Source organism: Oryx dammah, unplaced genomic scaffold (assembly GCF_014754425.2).
Source record: "Oryx dammah isolate SB20612 unplaced genomic scaffold, SCBI_Odam_1.1 HiC_scaffold_11, whole genome shotgun sequence".
Classification (NCBI taxonomy): Eukaryota; Metazoa; Chordata; class Mammalia; order Artiodactyla; family Bovidae; genus Oryx; species Oryx dammah.
Window position 1 is genome coordinate 15,916,704 of NW_024070195.1, and position 15,402 is coordinate 15,932,105.

The following is a 15,402-nucleotide window of genomic DNA, read 5'->3' on the forward strand; positions in this document are numbered from 1 at the left end:
CCTTACCATTCACCTTCTCTGCCAGCCGTGCCCCCCCCAACCATGTTTTCTAACCCAGACTTGGCTTCTCTGAAGTATGAAGTCCTTCTCACATTCTAGAAAGTGGACCAGGCATATACAGGTGAAGACTTTAGAGATAAAGCACTGAATAGTGAAATATGGGCCTGTGATGCACCGGAAGGTCAAACCAGTCAATCCTAAAGGAAATCAAACCTGATTCTTCATTGGAAGGACGCATGCTGAAGACTGCAGTACTTTGGCCACCTGATGAGAAGTGCTAACTCATTGGAAAAGACCCTGATGCTGGGGAAGATTGAGGGCGGGAGGAGAATGGGGCAGCAGAGGATAAAAAGGATGGTTAGATAGCATCACTGACTCAGTGGATGTGAATCTGAACAAACTCCGGGAGGCAGTGAAAGACAGCGGAGACTGGTGTGCTGCAGTCCATGGGGTGGCAAAGAGTCGGACATGACTTAGCAACGGAACAGCATCAACATTACACCAGAAGGGAGGGACTCGTTTACTCAAGAAAGGCATTATCAACACAAATGAGATTATTATGGATGCTGGAGGTTGGGTAAGATTTACATGAGACATGGGGGATGAGAGGGTATTTACAAAAATAAACAAGAGTTCCAAGAACTGGTTGATGGTGATGGTTAGTGGAGATTAACATGGTGTATTTGTAGAAATATATTTACATGGAAATTGAAGATTATATGGACATCTAGGCTCAAAATGAGCAAGAGGGGGACATTATTATCTCTGGGAAAGAAATCAGTCTCTGCTTCTTTGTGGAAGCCGACCATGAATGTCTGAATCCCCTTGCTAGGCCCGTTACACCATTTTCCCTTAGATTCTTCCCTGCTTCTGCCCCTCCTTCCTTCTCTTATTTTCCCTCCTACTGGAAGTGCCGTCATATATAGACTGATTAAAATTTTCATGGAGGATTTCCCAACCATTGTCTCATTTGATCCTGATTATAATTGTGGGCCATTGGAGTCAGGCTAATTTAAAAATAGGAACCTAAAGGTCACTGAGATTAAGTAACTCTCCTGAAGCCATGGAAGCAATAAGCCTTAGCCCTGGGCCGTGAGGCTCAGTTCCTGATGTGGTCAGCGGTCTCTGTGGGTCAGTCATGCCCTGTCTGCCCTGTAGGCTTGCTCTGTTCCTTCACGTACCATTCATTCACTGTTGGTAAATCTTGACTGACCACCTCCTATGTGCTGAACTTCACATTAGGGACACAGGTGAACACAGCACATGGTGTGTTCCCTCTGTGAGCTGACTAGGGTCAGAAATATAAAGATGGTTGTCATGGTGATGTTGTGGGATGCTTGGGCTGGTGTGGCTGTACCTAGAAGGGTGTTAAAGGCTGAGATTGTGGCAGGGATGCAGGCATCCTGGAGGAAGCGTTGCCTGGACTGGAATTTTGGGAAAGGTGAGTGTTCTTTGTAGGAACCAGTACCATAAAGGACCGAAGGTGAAAGAGGGTAATGGTGAACTTTTGGGAGTTAAAAAAGTTGAAATTTGCCTGCAATCTGGAGTGTACATTGGAGAATGGTGGCAAGTGAACTGAAGAGGTAGACAGAAGCCAGATCACGTATGGTTTTGCAAACTATGGTTAAGAATTTGAATTTCTCAGAGTGCAATGGGGCAGCATTTGAAAGGACTGGCACCGGAGTGAGTGGTCAAGTGTGTGATGTAGAGAGTCTTGTTGGATGCAGAGGGAAGGGTGGTCTGCTGAAGGAGAGCCACTAGCAGGGGTCATATGCTGTGGTCTTCTCTTCTATGGGCTCTGGACTAGGAATCTGATGGATCCAAAAGACCTCTTTCCCAGGGCAGCTAAATAGGATAGCGAGTGGAGTTTGCTGTCTTGTGACTGGGATTCAGATGCTAGAGCTTTATTCCGGTTCCTGGTAACATCTGTGAGTCTCAAGTTAGGAAAACGGCTTAAAAGTTATAATTCCCATGTAGACCTGGCATTTAGATCACCTTTTTCCAGCTCAGTAACTAAGGCTGATTTTGATTTCATTCAAATTGTGTATTTTTATTCTTTATCTCTGAGTTATGGATCTAAAAAAAGCAAGCTGTTATCCTAAACGTTGAAACTAATGTTCTCTATCTGAGGCAAATAGAACTTGAAAATTAATAAAGTAGAAAATGTAGCTCAGCAGCTTTTCATCATGGACTGGGTTCACAAGTACGAGCATTTGCAAGGTAAAGCATGGAAACTTGAGGAAAATGTGCTTCCAGTTCATTTTCAGGCAGGTGGAGGGGGGATCTGGTTGGTTAGTATAACTGAACTTTTTAGCTAATAGAGCTGTTTTTTTTTTTTTCCCTAATGTAAAGAAGACACTTTTCTCTTGTAGTCTTTCTACATTTTTCTTATGGGCAACAACTTTGAGAAACTACTTTAATTTTTCCCACCCCTTCTCCCCCAAAAGAGAGATGCTAGATTAATATCCCAAGTTGCTGATGGGGGTGGGGGAAAGAACCACTGAGGATTTAGACCCTTCTGGTCCCTGGAGAACTCTGGGCTTCCTCTGTCCCCTGCATGGACCCTCAGATGGCCTCACTGTTTCTATTACCTTGGTAGAAAGAGTATGTGACTCCTCCGCCTGCCTTGCAGTCTCGTTGCCATGGAAACCTCCATTCCACACACCTGATTCACACATCATGCTTGGCTGGGTCCAGACAGAGGTCACAGACTGGCATTTGCCCTTTGTTTCCCCCTTCTTGTGTTTTCCAGACACTTAAAAATGGAGACAGAGAGATTGTGGGGTTGGCGGGGAGCAGGGTCGTGCATGAGAAGGCTAAGGCTTTGCTGTCAGGGGCAGGAGTTGGGACTTTTCAAAAAATAATACCTGTGAAGGGAGGAGAACAAATAGAAAAGTCTGTGTAGTTTTAAGCTTCTCATTGGAAGGAAGGGCTTTGATCCTAGGCTGTGTCTGAAAGTGATTTTCTGGGTTTCTGCTGAGAGAAGAAACAAGTAGACAGGATTCGGGAAACGTTTGCCCCTTAGTGGGTTTTCTGTCCGACTTTCATTGGATTGTTCAGTCTGAGCTTCGTGGTGTACACAAGTCCTCTGATGCCGTGTACGCCATGGCTTAACTGATAGAAAATGACGTGTTTTAGAAAGTACAGGTAACTTGGAGGGAGTTATCATTCATGAGAGGTCATTACACTTACTGGAATCTATTTTGTTTTTTCCTCTGATTCTCCCCCACCCCTCTTCCTTAAATACATAACTTAGGATGACACTGTAGGAGAACAGATTATTAACCTTCTTCCACAAGTTGATTCATTTTCTTTCTGATTTCCTGTTTGAGGCAGGGTTTCAGAAATTAAAAAAAAAAACCGAAACTTTCAAATTGACCTGGTAAGCAGCCCTCCTAAAATGTTAGGTTTCCAACCTTCTGTGTTGTATAGTCAGGTACCACCCATGTCTTGGCAGTGGAGCTGGCTAGCTGGTGCCTGCTCAGTTCTGCCTGGATTTGCTCATCTTGTAGCATATGACCAGTTTTCCTTTTTAAAGGTTGAATAATTTTCCAGTTTTTGTATACAGGATATTTTACTTATCCATTCATCTGTTGATGGACGTCTGGGTTCTCTTCCACCTGTTGGCTTTGTAATTAATGTTGTGATGACCGTGGGTGTGCAGTCATCTGTTTGAGATCCTGCTTTCATTTCTTCGGGATACGTACCTGGAAAGGAAATTGCTGGATCCGATGATAATTTTAGTTTAATCGTTTGAGGGACCTCCGTACTGTTTTTCATAGCTGCTGTATCATTTTACATTTACACCAATCACGCACAAAGGTTCCAATTTCTCCCCATCTTCGCCAATACATTTTTAATTTTAGTTTAGTTTTTAATAGTGGCCATCCTGGTATGTGTGAGGTGATCTCTTTCATGGTGGTTTTGATTTGCAGTGAGTTTTCTTAAAACACCCTTAAAGAATATCTTAAAAGCAAACAGCTGGATTGAGGGAACAGTGCTGTTTAGATGAAGAGAGGCTTGGAAAACTGTGGGGTTCCCAGATTGGCTGTTTTAGTTTCCTCTGGTGACTTCTTACAGTGAGTGTGCTTGCTCTTTGGCTCTGCCGAGTCTCCACCATAGGACTGAGGGTTGTTTGGCCTTAGTGGTGTGGCCTGGCCGACAGTCTGTCGCCCTCTCATCCTTTCAGAGTCCTCAGTGATTACTAAGCATTTTCTCCCAGCAAGTGACTCAGAATGCAGTGTAGCCCTAGATACAGAAGTTATTTCAAAAAACAACCGTGCCTCACTCCTTTTTAACCATTTCTATTGACTATTTCTATGTTGATTTAAAAATACTCTTACTGATTATACATCAACGTTCTTTCATTCATTCAACAGCACTAAAAGTATACCCAGAGCCATGCTGTCCAATAAATACATAATACAAATATATTAATACAAAAATTAATTTTTAATGTGATTTTAAACTTTCTAGTAGCTATGTTATAAAAAGGGAAATGAGTGAACTTCATTTTAACAATACAGTTTATTTAACTTGATATTTCTAAACTGTTATTGTTTCAGCATGCAATGCTTATGAAAAAAATTGAGATCTACTCTATTATGTTCTTGCTAAGTCTTTGTAATCTGTTGTGCACTTTAAATTGGCAGCACTTCTTAATTTGGATTGGTCACATTTTAAGTGCTTAAGAGTCACAGGTGTCCAGTGGCCACCTTATTAATGCAGACTTAGCATCTTTAGCCAAGAACCTGAAGTCCAGAAAAGGCCAACCATCAGCTCTGCCTAGGAATAATGCAGGAATGATGGTGGCGCAATGTGCTTAGAGTGTCACAGAAGAGGGCCTTCCAACTGGGGGTGTCCTCCCGCCGTTACACCTCGTTCCTTTGAGCTAGTCCTCGGGGAGAGGGCACTCAGCTGGAGTTGGGCACGGGCCCCTGTCCATCAGATGTTAACTTTTGCCTCATGTGCTAAGAGAGCTGCTGGCAAGTTTACATGTAATTACAGGCTCTGTTCTGGCCTTGGGTCTGTGAGTTGAGGTTTCAGCACCACAGCCTCTCTGCTCTGTGGGGCCTGCCTCACATTCCCGCAGGTTCAATCGCTCACTTATCCTCTGGGGAGACTGGCCGCCCCGGCCAAGAGCATCCCCTCACTCTTTTGGGCTGCAAACACCCAGGAGAAGGTTAGGAGTGTGGTGCTGGGAGAAGCAATGGAAGAAAACATGCTGATGGCTTCTCTCTGTCCAGACGCCCCTCTGCTCGCCTCTAGGAAGAGACCCCAAGAGTGTCTGGTTGCTAATGGAAGGGTCGCTGTCGTCTGATGGGCTTCCCTGCCATCACCCTGACCACCCTCCACGCCCGGCTTCTCGGGGACTCACGGAGGTGCCTGGTGTGGCTGGCAGGGCTCCAGCGGTCAGGCAAGCCCGCCCGCCTCCCCAGGCGCCCGGCACGGGGAAGGGTGGCGGAGACGTGTGTTCAGACAGGAAGTGCATGAGAAGAGGGGAGCTGTTTCCATCAGCCTCCCGCCTCCTCCTGGCAGTCTCTTTGGTGTTGCCTGAGGCCAAAAAGGGGTGGGAATTTGGCAAAGTGAAAGTACATCATTGTATTTCCCTACCCTTCCGTTTCATCTCCCTCCTAAGGAAGCCAGCCTGGACATTTCCCCCCCCCACCCCCCGCCCCGCCCCCTATCCAGGTCACCTAACACTCGGGGACATGAAATTCCTTTCCTACTGCTGATGTGGAAGAGGCTTGGCAATATGTTCCTTTCCCGGAGATGAGTGATACGGCAGAAGGGCAGGGTCAGATGAGGCCAAGGGCTGGGAGCCAGAGTCTTACCAGACTTTCAGGCCGTGTTGTGACTGCAAGGCACACCGCGCTGGTGGATGGGGGGAGGCCGCGCGGCTCCAGGCTGGCCAGACTCCTCCCTGGTCGGTGGAGTCAAGGAGAGTAGACAGGACTTGAGCCGGGAATCAGCGATGAGTCTGACCCTTCCAGAGGCTCCTCTCGTGTAGGTTGACGTGTTCAGGGATGGAACCGTTAAATGTTGCCAGACTAGTCTACACCAACTGATCTCTCTGTCATATTTTAAGAGATTTCTTTGGGAATTCTATAAACTTTGCACCCTGAGGAATCAGACCCATGGTGTAAGGATCGTGACACTCTAGATAATTACCTAAATTAAAGAAGATGCCAAAGTATTTCTTCTCTCAGGGAAGAAAATCAAATGGATGAGAGCAGAAAACAACTGTAGTCTCGACTCATAAATGTCCTACAGCTCAATGTTGAGCAGATACTTTTACTGAAGAGAAGTATAAGAAGTGTTAAGGAGTTAACTTGAAGAAGTGGAAACCAATGAAGAAAATGGAAAAGGCACAGTATTTGAATGTCACACATGCATATTTATTTTGTACTGGAACAAAGAAAAAAAGAATCATTGTTACTACTGTGGTCTATGACTGTATGCTTCTTGGTACTGAACATATTTTGTATTTTTCTGTTTTACTTGATGGGTTGAGTGGTAGTTTGAGTTCCGTAAGCCTGTCAGGAGATCAGCCCAGAGGCCCGTGGTGCTCATACCACAGACTGTGGTCAGGCACTGATAGCTGTGGCCAGTGGGACAAGATCTTAGGCTCTGGGTTTGAATCCTGCCTCGACTACAAGTTAGTCCTGTAGTCACCCTCTCTTGACCTCGTTTATTTTCTGTAAAATCAGAATTGTAAATTTATTTTTATGACACTTACTATTCATGTAAAGATAATCCAGGTAAAGTATTTATTAGTCCATACTGCCTGATAAATACTCAATTATGAGGAAATATTAATTGCTAATGTGAAGTAGAGTGGGTAATAAACAGCTGCCTTTTGTTTTTGCACCAGCCGCAAAGCAAAATAAATTGTTAAGTTGCTTAGTCTCCTTGAAAATTCTCTTAACTGTGTATACTTTTTCTTTGCAGCATTGCTGTATGTGTGTTTAGAAAGCCAGTAATTACCTCTTGCAGATAGAGCTGCCCAAACAGTCTTTCCCATGGCAACTGAAAAAATAAAAAATAAAAGCAAAAAAAAAAAAAAATTAGAGGTTACATAAGCACCCTTACTGGACTAGGAGGAGTGTAGAGATTGGATCATGAAAGTTCTGTGTGGCTTTGGGTTTTCTTTTGGTTGAAGGTGTTGGGAAGATACAGAGGTCTGACTGAGTAACTGAACAGGATGCTGTTGCTAGCTTTGAAGTGAGTAACTTAGTCAAAAGTACAAGTGAGAGGGGAAGTTGAGGTTTGATGATGAAGGATCATTATTAATGTTTCCATGGTTTTAGCAGTTTAAAAGCTGGGAGTTTAGGAAAAGTTGTTGGATGTGGGGAAGAGAGCCCACAGACATTAAAGACATGATTGCAGTTCAGTCCTTTAGTCTTCATTTTAAATGAAAATAAAGAGCCGAGACTTCTGAATAATATCACAAAAGGATGACTTTGTAAGTCTTAACAGTGAATGTTAATTATAACACGTTCACAGTGCCAGAAAATTTGGAAAGCTATACCATTCTCAGATCCTAATTATCAGAAGAGTATGTTTTTGTGGGGGAGGAGAAAGAATATTACTATTTTGGATTCCTATCCCTTCTTTCACAAAGGTTTATATTAATTTCCTCAAAGTCTAGGTGGAACTGAAATAATTAGCTTTCAGTGAATGGGTGATGTCTTTTCCCAACATTTAAGAAGTGATCTTATGTACATTCTCTGTATCTGTTGTATAAAGGTTAACATAGACGACTTCATTTACTTGATTGGAAGACAGGATTGACTTTTCCACTGGATAATTTGCCCTCTTCATTCTAGAGCAGAGATAGATAAAACTATTAGCCTCCACCTCCTTCTACCCCACCCAAATGTATGATATTCCCATTAAATCTAATAAATTAGATTATTTTTTCCCTCCAGAGACTCAAGAGATAATAATAAAGCTAGCTTTACATTATCAATAATAATATAATGACAGAAAGAACATGGAGAACTGAAATCTATGAATTCTCTGAAATAAAACCCTTTCTACTGTTCAACTTTTTAAATGTAAGCAAAAAATGAAAGGGGGCTTCCCAGGTGGTGTAGTGGTAAAGATCCTGCCTGCCAGTGCAGGAGACATAAGAGTTTGATCCCTGGGTCGGGAAGATCCCCTGGAGGAAGGCATGGCAACCTATTCCAGTATTCTTGCCTGGAGAATCCCATGGACAGAGGAGCCTAGTGGGCTGCTGTCCATGGGATCACAGAGAGTCGAACACAGCTGAGATGACTTAGCGCACACACACAAAGGATGGAAGTGAGAGAGAGAAGTTATCTTCAGTGAGCGCCCATGGTTTAGTGTACCTGGAGTCTAGAACCCTGGATTAGAAGCCAGCCTTTTCCAGTTACCTAGGACGCTCTGGGAAATTTGTGACTTCTCTGAGTTTTCCCTTGCTCGTTTGTCAAGTGGAGTTATTTGCAATGCTTGCTTTTTGTCATGATTCTGTGAGAAGAGATACGGTATTTGTGACAGTTGGTAATCTGTTGGACACTCTTTATCCCTCTTTGCTTTGCTTGGTAGAGGTAAGGAGAAAGTTCACAAAACCAGTAGCCTGAGTTAAATGTTTTCTGTCCTGCACTCTAAATTACGAAGAGGGAGCTGTAAACCAACTGTCATCTATGATTGCCTCAGGCCTAATACCTGCTATTAGTAAGGCAAAGATCAGTAAAAAGCAAGGGCAACATCCTTCTTGCTCCCTCTTCCCATCTGTGGTGGTCAGTTGCGGATATTTACCTAGTTTTGCTGACCAGGGAGGCTACAGTAGAGAGTCTCTCTTTATCCTTTGTGGGAATCCTGTGTTACCAGTGTTGGTCTTCATAAGTTGTGGGAGCTGGGAGTTTCTTTCTTCCCATTATTGGCCTCTTTGACATTGAGAGCCTAGGGAGCAAAATTTGGAACTCTGGGGAAAGAAATGGAGCAATGGCTGTTTCCTTTAGCCTGAGAACTCAGCACTGTGCTGTATCTCTGCTCCAAGTTTCTGATATACCAGGAACTTTACCTGGGTCTGGGTATAGAAAACTTAACCTGTACCTCCTGTTATTCTTGACTTAACTCTAACCCATCGTTCTTGACTTATTCTAATCTAGCGGGAGTAACTCTTGCTTTGTGTGCCTTCTCATCATTAAAGAGTGGGATGAACGACTTGTTTTTCAACTGCTTTTGTTTCAGACCAGTACTACAAGAGAAGAGACATCTGTGTCATGTTGCGAGTCATGGATGTGGTACACGAGTAACCTCCTGCAGACCCTCACTCCCTTACAACAGCCGATGCCCTCCACTCTCTAAAGTCTCTCATGTTCCTGGCCTAGCTCTGAGCACATACTGTAAGTACCAGGACCCCTGGTAAATTCTGAATGCCCGTTATCATCAGTAACATCCAGCCATGAGAAAGGAGTGAATTAGTGGTCTGATTAAAGATGGTAGACATAGTATAAAAATTCACTCCAGTGACATTATAAAACAGAAATAGTCAGGAATCAAGATCAGAGAGCTAGTCTTGGTTTTCCCCCTAACTAGAACTGTGAAGGCGATATGGTAAGTTTAACTTGACTTTTATGAACCTCATCTCCAAGTATGAAATTACTTTCTGTTTGAATTTATGAAAGAAGATTTTAGTCTGACTTATCATTAAGACTTTTCTCAGCATTATGGTTGTTTTTAATTCTTAATACTTCCAGTTATATTTAGTTGTTTTCTTAAGGATAACAATATTTGTACTTTCTGTTACCTAAATAATACTGTGTTATCAAGGTCATTTCTATTAACATGTTCAACACTCAAAACACATTAGAGATAAAAATTTCATTTTCTACAGCTCTGACTAATCTGTCCCACCTGGTGGGGGAGAGTGGTCAAGGGTAGTTATCTCATCAAAGCAGCCGACGAAACTGAGGTCGGGTCTTCCCCGGTGGCTCAGTGGTGGCGTCCTCTTGCCAGTCCAGGAGACATGGGTTCCATCCCTGTCCCAGGGAAAATCCCATGTGCTGCAGGGCAACCAGGTGTGTGCACCACGACTACTGAGCCTGTGCTCTGGAGCCTGGGAGCCACAACTACCGAGCCCATGTGCTCCAAGTACTGAAGCCGGAGCGGCCTAGGTCCTGTGCTCTGTAACGAGAGAAGCCACTGCACTGAGAAGCCTGCGCAGTACAACAAAGAATAGTCCCACTCGCCACAATTAGAGGAAAGCCTGCACAGCAACCAAGACCCAGCACAGTTAAAATTAAAGAAAGAAAGAGATAAACAATTTTAAAGGGTGAAGATCACTTGGTGTCATGCCTCTTATTGGGTCTTTGGAAGAGAGACTCTTTCTGACTTAAAAAAAGTGCTAAACAGAGTTTAAGACTAGTTGTGTTTTGCTTTTGGAATCATTCCTTGAAAGTGAGATTGTCAGATCATTCTGAAGACAGGCAAATTTTAATTTGGCCTTCTAAAGACTGAGTCTCAACCTTAGCCAGTGTTCAGAGGCTTGTCTTTAACATAAACCTTCGATAGTTTATGAATTCCTTTCAGGAGAAATGTAGGAAAAATATGCAGATGCTTAGGGAAGCCAGCAAGACTGTAGTTGGAAGGTAGATGTGTTCATGTAGAAAGTTTTATATGAAAACCTGTCCTCAGAAAGACGTAGGAACAATGAACCAGCTTGTCCTTGTTCTTGTTTTAAAATAAACATTTTGTAGACTTGTAGTTGGCTTCTGGTGAGCCGTTCATGGAGCCATTTAAGGCAGAAGTTCTGCACTGGTATTGAACCAACGGAATAAAAGCTGTTCATAACCTTGTGTACTTTTCCAACATAAACACTATGTCTTAAGTAAATCAGTTTTATATTAGTTTATATATAACATCATGTGGGAGCTTTTTCTTTGACTTTTTTGTCTGATTTGAATTTCTAGCTAGGCATTCATATCTTCTGATAGTGCTGTTCTAGATTATCATTTTACATTCCAAATTGGTGTAAGCCAAAACTATTTATTTTACCCTTGTCATGGGATAAAACTTATTGCTCATAACCAGGGCTCAGTCAGTGAGTATTCTTTGAAAGCTGCTTCAATTTTCTGCCTGTGTTTTCGAGTGTTCCCTTTAAATGAATGTTCATATTAAAGAAGCAGGAGCTGTTTCTTACTCGTCTCTCTCTTGTTATTATTGTCTTACACCTGAAGTTGTTTCTGTAGAGGATGGCAACCCACTCCAGTAGTCTTGCCTGGAAAATCCCATGGACAGAGGAGCCTGGTGGGTTACAGCACATGGGGTTGCAGAGAGTTGGACGTGACTAAACATACACACAAGAGGACCTTATGGAGTTTGGTTGTCCATTAATATATTTGTTGACTGAATCTAAGAGGATAAACAATGCTGGTGTTTTTTCCAGGAAGATTAAAATTATAAGTATCAATATGACTATATTTCACTGTACAGAAATGTCTGCTTTGGAGAGAGAGTCTGAATGGAGGAGATAATCATAGTAAATAGGATATGCTCTAGAAACTTTGGAAGGTTGGAAACAGTGATTTGTTTCCCAACCTTTCATTAAACCATGTAATCAAAGAGATAAACATCTAACCAGAAAACATTGTTAGAGGGAGAACGGTTCAGTTTTTTGTTGTTGTTGTTTGTTTGTTTTAATCTGTCTGTAACAGTTTCAATGTCTTGTTATACTGATTGAATAAAATAAAAACATTGAATGGACACCACTACTTGACTCCAGTCTGTGTTTCCATTCATGGCCTTCACGGATCTCCATTGTGAAGGTGTGTTCTCAGAGGAGGCATAATTTAATGGGGAAGACAGTGGATTTGGAAAACTCTGGACTCAACTCCTCTTGCTGCAGTTATTAGATGTGTGAACTTCGTCAAATCACATCACCGCTCTGAATTTTAGTCTTCTAAAACCTAAGAAAAAATTAGACTTTTCCCTTCATCTGTGACATCATTTAAGAAAATATGATATAGGATCAGATATTTATATCTATTTTTTGAGCTACTTTTATTGTGGTGATTTCCAAGCCAGGCTTCAGCAATACGTGAACCATGAACTTCCTGATGTTCAAGCTGGTTTTAGAAAAGGCAGAGGAACCAGAGATCAAATTGCCAACATTCACTGGATCATGGAAAAAGCAAGAGAGTTCCAGAAAAACCTCTACTTCTGCTTTATTGACTATGCCACAGCCTTTGACAGTGTGGATCACAATAAACTGTGGAAAATTCTTCAAGAGATGGGAATACCAGACCACCTGACCTGCCTCTTGAGAAATCTGTATGCAGGTCAGGAAGCAACAGCTAGAACTGGACGTGGAACAACAGACTGGTTCCAAATAGGAAAAGGAGTGCGTCAAGGCTGTATATTGTCACCCTGCTTATTTAACTTCTATGCAGAGTACATCATGAGAAACGCTGGACTGGAAGAAACACAAGCTGGAATCAAGATTGCCGGGAGAAATATCAATAACCTCAGATATGCAGATGACACCACCCTTATGGCAGAAAGTGAAGAGGAGCTAAAAAGCCTCTTGATGAAAGTGAAAGAAGAGAGTGAAAAAGTTGGCTTAAAGCTCAGCATTCAGAAAATGAAGATCATGGCATCCGGTCCCATCACTTCATGGGAAATAGATGGGGAAACAGTGGAAACAGTGTCAGACTTTATTTTGGGGGGCCCCCAAATCACTGCAGATGGTGACTGCAGCCATGAAATTAAAAGACGCTTACTCCTTGGAAAAAAAGTTATGACCAACCTAGATAGCATATTCAAAAGCAGAGACATTACTTTGCCAACTAAGGTCTGTCTAGTCAAGGCTATGATTTTTCCAGTAGTCATGTATGGATATGAGAGTTGGACTGTGAAGAAGGCTGAGCACCGAAGAATTGATGCTTTTGAACTGTGGTGTTGGAGAAGACTCTTGAGAGTCCCTTGGACTGCAAGGAGATCCAACCAGTCCATTCTGAAGGAGGTCAGCCCTGGGATTTCTTTGGAAGGAATGATGCTAAAGCTGAAGCTCCAGTACTTTGGCCACCTCATGCGAAGAGTTGACTCATTGGAAAAGACTCTGATGCTGGGAGGGATTGGGGGCAGGAGGAGAAGGGGATGACAGAGGATGAGATGGCTGGATGGCATCACTGACTTGATGGACGTGAGTCTGAGTGAACTCTGGGAGATGGTGATGGACAGGGAGGCCTGGCATGCTGCGATTCAAGGGGTCGCAAAGAGTCGGACACGACTGAGTGACTGAACTGAACTGTGTTTGCAGTAGACACACATAGTACACTTCAGATTTGAGGAATACACCCATCTTGTCATCTATTGAGGTGGCAAATTAATTTCCTTTTATCTAATATCAGAACACTTTGGCCACAGAGATGTTTTAAATAATATCTGGGTGCACAAATAAGTTATTTAAGAGTTAATAAAAGGCTATACACAAATCTTTTTGAAGTTTATGTCCAATCTTTAGTTTTTTATATGCTGCTTATTTATGAAAAGAAGGGAGAACATAAAAGCTGATGTTTATTAAACTACTTATATGCTCAGTGTCTTTTTTAGGCCTTATCTAATCCTGCAGAAATAATCTAGAAGCATGTGCAATTCACTCTTCTCAGATACTGCTCACTATCTGTTTTCAAAGTGAGAAATGAGCATCACTTTGTACCTAGTTTCCCTTTGTCTGCTAAGTCCAAACTTGGGGAAAGAGGTTGCTGTTTATTCTAACTAACTTGATATTAACAATTCATGTTCCACGGTCTGCTTTTTTTATATGGTTTTATGGTAACTATTCATCCCCCCCCCCACTTTTTTTGGCTCCCTCACGTACTTATTGCAACAGATACTCTTGGCTCAACGAAATAGGGAACTCATTCATCAGGAATGTTTGATTGGGTTTTTTTTCAGAAACAAAACTGTTTTGCTTTTTGTTTTTAGTGTTTTCTTTTTCCTCTGTCAGACCTGATCCAGTGTGGAAGGGAGAGGGAGAAAAACAAGAGAATCTGGGAAAACTGATGTGAATTGCAGCAAGTTCTTGGATTTAGACAGAAAATGGGAGGAATGAAAATATAATGAGTGCATAGCTTGTCTGTATAGGGCTTCCCTGGTGGCTCAGAGGTTAAAGCGTCTGCCTCCAATGCGCGAGACCTGGGTTCGATCCCTGGGTTGGGAAGATCCCCTGGAGAAGGAAATTGCAACCCACTCCAGTATTCTTGCCTGGAGAATCCCATGGACTGAGGAGCCTGGTGGGCTGCAGTCCATGGGGTCACAAAGAGTCGGACACGACTGAGTGGCTTTACTTACTTACTTAGCTTGTCGGTATATTGAAGATGCTGTTATATATGTAATCGAGGTTTTATCAAGAGCATTAGGTATGGTGAAGATAATGGTGACAATAACTAATCTCACTGGATAATAAACAAGCAGGCTCAGAGAGGCAAGGAACCTGGCTTAGAATACATTGTTAGTAAGCATTGTAGGGTTTCCCTTTTTTCTCTATTGTGTGAAGCTCAAAACAGTGTTTTTTGTCTAATTGTATGGATTGCAGTAAAACCAGTGCTCTTATTGTGTTTCCTTTCAAAACTTTCACTGGTTTCATACCCTGTGGGTACATAATATTTTAGGACCAGGTTTTTATACTGTTGTCTATGCTTTATGCTTAAAATGGCAGTGACTCTATAGCAGAGTCTTGCTGAGGTGCATGTTCTTCTCTTCTGGAATGTTCTATGATAGTCATCATGTAAGGACAAGAACATTTGAAGATGATTATACAGTAGTTGCCTTATTATGGAATGCTTACTGTATGTCATGTATATATCTTATTTGTTTTATCTATATTAACTTTTCTGCCCTGCAGAATGCTCCTGTGGGGCAGCCACCATTATTTTTTTCCATTTAAAGGTGAAGGTCAAGGCATAATAAGATTCCTAACTTGCCCAGGTCCCAAAGCTAGTGTATGTTCAAATACAAGCTGTCTGGCTCCATAGCCACCCTACAATGTGACCTTTTAGCCTGATGAGTTAGCAGCTGTGGCTCTTTGAGAGCCATGACTTGGCCTCAGTGGACATAGAAAATAGTTTCGTGTGTGTTTCCAAGACTATCATATTTTTCATCAATTACAAATAATGCACGCTTTTTAGGATAGTTGTTGTAAAATATAACCCCAAGCCATAGTTAGAGGGTGGGGAAAGATTAAGTCATTTGGAACAGTTTGGAAAAGCTCTCTGGGCAACCATCCAGAGTTTTTGCTGGGCCTTGGGATCTTGAATGTTTGTGAAGAGTGGGGAGATTTTGTGTCTTTGCACATAAGTGTCCCTGCGTCATTTTGGTCTTTAGCTTGAACCACTCAATGATGGAAAAAGAAATCTCGGGAAAGATGAAAGA